Consider the following 5,000-nt stretch of genomic DNA (forward strand, 5'->3'; position numbering starts at 1 on the left):
AGCTTTGTTGATTTTTCTGTTGAAATAAATATCAGACACTTTTATCGAAATCAAGTATTATTAACCCGCTGCAAAAATTGGTTTTGGCTCTTTCCTCGGTGGGAAATACCGAGGTTTGTCTGTGCAACCCGATTAATAACGGAAACAAAGTCTATACATATTCAGAAATGAAATGACGACAAAGACTTGATTTTTTCCTATTATTACAGTAAGAAATATGTATATACACGTATTCAGAAACGAAGTAACAATAAAAATCTTGAGATTTTTTTTTGGAGTGCAGTAAAAAAAATAGTATACATACATATTCAAAAATTAAATGACAAAAAACTTGAGATATGTATACATTCTTTTTGATTATAGTAAAAATGTGGTATTAATGGATCACGTGTATTATCTTCTGGCATGTCGTAGATGCGGCATTGGAAGCAGAGACTTAATAGAAGAGGTTTGTTCTTCCTGTATATTAACCAATTTTCGTTCACCGTCCCCCCTTTTTTTTAGATCAAAAATATCCTACCTGTTTCACCTCCCCACCCTTTTACACACTCACCACCAAGTACAGATTCACCAAACCTGTTCAATCTTTCATGGATGGATATACACACTATGAAATTAACACTTGTAATCCTCTGGTGCCTATTTTTGCCTCTCAAGCTTATTTTGGCTGCCGTCAGGCGATTTCATTCACTTAAGGGAGACCACCGTAGACAAAACGAAAGGACGGATTTCTAACATCTCCTTTTCTATTTTGCATTTATTTAGTTGTGGGTTCGAAAACCACACTTTTGTCCGATTCCCAGTAGTGATTGTTATCTGCTCCAACAATCCAAGCGCATAATAGGGCAAAGGTGACGGCTTCGGCCGCAGCTACTCAGAGCCGCGTAGGCTTCTCATCTTCCTTTTTTTTTTTTTTTTTTTTTTAATTTGGGAATGAAATGTTCCTCTTCAGTCCCTACTTGATCTCCCCTCCGAACATGGCTTGTCCTCTTCAGTGTCTCCCATTGTCGTATGGTTTCTGACACTGTGACCTGACTGAATAATTCACTGCCGAAAACACTCACAAGCAGTAACCCACTCATTTCACGTTCCATCCTTCACCTAACTCAACCACCAATTGCAGTCATATTCTTAAACGAAATTTCTGGGGAGCACACATGAAGTACTGACACCCATATCCTTTGAGGAAATATAGTCAATGATTCTTACGAAATATAACTTTCGAAAACTACCTTTATATACTTCCATAACTAGGTCCATCACTTCCTAAATGACCTCATAGTTTCTCTTACTCAATTATTTTGAGTTGGGACCTGAATGTAACTTAGATATTGGTCATCCCTTATGTGCCCAGTGTACCAATCGTACGTTTACAAATCCACTAAATACATAAAAATTGAAAACCGTCTCCTACATAGACTCATCCTCTTTTTCACTCACTTTATCACCCCCACTGCGCGCTCTCTCTCTCTCTCTCTCTCTCTCTCTCTCTCTCTCTCTCTCTCTCTCTCTCTCTCTCTCTCTCTCTCTCTCTCTCTCTCTCTCTCTCTCTCTCTCTCTCTCTCTCTCTCTCTCTCTCTCTCTCTCTCTCTCTCTCTCTCTCTCTCTCTCTCTCTCTCTCTCTCTCTCTCTCTCTCTCTCTCTCAGGAAGACACTCATTACTTTACTCACTTCTTCTGTCACCATATTCACCCTCCACTACACCCTCCAACCAACACACTCACCCTGGACTAACTCATTTTCTACCAGCACAGTCACCCACCACGTACATAAGAACATAAGAACATAATGCTAGTAAGAACACGGGTACGTGTGTTCACTTATGCAAAGTAGACCACTTGGAAAAAGAAACTAACAAAGCAGAGCGCTTTCGTATATTACATCAGTGCACTGAAGATGTAATATACGAAAGCGCTCTGCTTCGTTAGTTTCTTTTTCCAAGTGGTCTACTTTGCATAAGAACATAAGAATGAAGGAGACTGCAAGAGACCATACGGCCTACACTAGGCAGCTTACCCATTCCTCTAGCAATGCATTCATCTTTTTTTTCCTACTTTATCAGGACACCCATTCCCACTACACTCACTTTCATAGCAGTACACTCACCCTTTCCTCTACTCATTTCTATCCTCACCCGTATCCATCACTCACCCAAACAATCTCCCGTTACCATGATAGTCTCCCCTTTCCTCAGCAGCCATATTGCTTAGCTCCAACTGTTCTCCTCCCCTTCCCCCTCCCCTTCTCCCTCCCTTTCCCTCTCCCCTCTCCTCCCCCCTCGCCTCTCCCCCTCCCCTTCTCCTTCCACTCCCCCTCCCCTTCTCCTTCCACTTCCCCTCCCCTCCCCCTCTCCCTCTCCCCCTCCCCCTTTCTCCTATACCCAGCGTCAAACTCCCGTTCCTGATATGTATGTACAGTACGTGTATAAACCAAGGACATTTACACCCCTATAAGGAGGGATAGCCGAGTCAAGCCATGCATCAAGTCTTCGCAGGAGAAGCATACATAAAGAGGGATCCCTAGTTATTCCATTCTGCACCATTTCATCGATTTATACAAAAGAAAAAATCTCTAAACAGCGATAAAAGTCTAGTAGCATTTCTGTTCTTGCTCCTTAAATAATTCAAAGCCAAGTATTACTTTAATACTTTTTTCTGGCGATTCCATTCAGTATAAGGGGTACTTAGGTTTACACAGATTCAGGATTAAGTGACGTACTTTAAGATTCTTATTCTGGCTAACGGGGATCAAGACCAAAACGACTGTTCGATGTGTTTCCTCGGGAGCCATCGTGTAACCTCAGAATCTCCAGAGACATTAAAGTCGCACGTTTCCCTAAAATCCTAAAATCCTCTGATCCGATTTTCTTGTCAGCGAGTCTATGAAAGAAGTTAAAAAAATGTGTGTGGTGGCGTTTTTTTTCTAATGTCCCCCCCCCTTTACCCCATTACGATTTTCCCTTCTTCTCTCTCATTCTGTTTCATATTCCTTCTCACGGTTCCCATGTTTTCCCTGTTCCCACAAAAGTCTCCCCCTCTTTGTTCCCCTGCCTCCCTTTTAGCCTAGAGGTGTTCCTAACCTAAATAAAATCGTTCAACGACAGACAAAAAACAAACTCTTGAATGTGCTAAAGGCTGACTCCATGTTGAACCTCCCCATCAGATTCCCTGCTTCCCATCGTCCTCTTCCTTCGCCTCCATTTCCCTTGATCTACTTTTCATCTACTCACCTACATTCTATGTTCCTTTCCACGTTTACATTTGATATAATTCTTTATTTCATTTTCCTGCTTTTAGCTCCTTGTCTCTCCCTCATCTCTTCAGGTCATTTTCTTTTGTTTCTCTTGCATAAGTTTTCCTTGTCTTTTCTTTTCCTCTTTCTTTAACTTTCCTTCGCCTTCCTTCTCCTTTCCACGTTTACATTTGATATAATTCTTTATTTCATTTTCCTGCTTTTAGCTCCTTGTCTCTCCCTCATCTCTTCAGGTCATTTTCTTTTGTTTCTCTTGCATTAGTTTTCCTTGTCTTTTCTTTCCCTCTTTCTTTAATTTCCCTTCGCCTTCCTTCTCCCTTTCCTAAGTGGCTTATTTCTTTCACTCTTCCTACTTCAACACATTTCGTCTTGTTCTTCCCTGCTTCTCTTCTCTCCTCTCCTACATTTTCGGTTCAGTAAACCCTCAGTATTTCAACTTCTCATCCACTCCTGTGCTTCTTCATCCATCAACACTCAAACTGCATCCATCCTTCAACTATGTCATGACCATCACCACCATGACCTCTGACGTCATGTGGCTTGTGGGTTCTCGACACTCGATGATGTAGCGGCGACTTCGGTTCATTGAAGCCACTTCGTGAGGCGAACAAGGATCGGCCGCAGGGCCTTTGTGGTCAGTGAGAGATAAAGGTCCTCAACTGTGGCGCCTTCAAACTGGTATGAAGCCGTGAGTGATTGCGGGCAAGGAGAGGAAAGAGGCATGAATATTTTACATTCTCCACGCTTTATTGGGACAATAATGCTCGAGTTCGGTGATATGCATGGTCGGGCTTGTGATGTCTGGTGCCACAAACTGTTCTATCGTTCAGAAGAGAGAATGAAGTAACACCATCACGATTAATTCCTCCTTTAACACACACACACACACACACACACACACACACACACACACACACACACACACACACACACACACACACACACACACACACACACACACACACACACACACACACACACACACCACACACACACACACCACACACACACACACACACACACACACACACACACACACACACACACACACACACACACACACGCACACACACACACACACACACGCACACACACACACACACCAAACACACACACACACACACACACACACACACACACACACACACACACACACGCACACACACACAAAGTTACACACACCACCACACGCACCGCAACACACCGGGGGGGACGCATACACCCCCAGTATATTATTATCATTATAGGTATATCATATATATATATATATATATATATATATATATATATATATATATATATTTATAATTGTGTTGGTGTGATTTCCATATATTTCGATCAACTGTGATCCTCTTCAGTGGATACAGAGGAGAGCGGGACAATAAAAAGGGACAGACTCACAAAAACCATAAGAAGAAATGAAATAAATGAATTCCATATATTTCGATCACGGACTGTGATCCTCTTCCGGGGCAGGTCACCCGCCTTCACCAACGATGGTAACAATTTGTTGACTGCCCAGTTGAATTTTTATGTCCTTCAGCCTCGTCTATCCATCTCCATCTAGGCTTACCATCTCTGCGTGCGCTTCTCTTGGCTACTTGTCGGGACAGTTTTCAGTTTTTGTTCACTGCCTACGCGATATGATTTATCTTGGATGTGTGTGTGTACGTATAAGTGTGTGTGTATGCATGAGTGTAAGTGTGTGGGGGGCATATGCATATGTGTTTGAGTGAGATTATGTGAGA

The sequence above is a fragment of the Oratosquilla oratoria genome, chromosome 21, assembly GCF_046742065.1.
Source record: "Oratosquilla oratoria isolate Oo_2021 chromosome 21, ASM4674206v1, whole genome shotgun sequence".
Lineage (NCBI taxonomy): Eukaryota > Metazoa > Arthropoda > Malacostraca > Stomatopoda > Squillidae > Oratosquilla > Oratosquilla oratoria.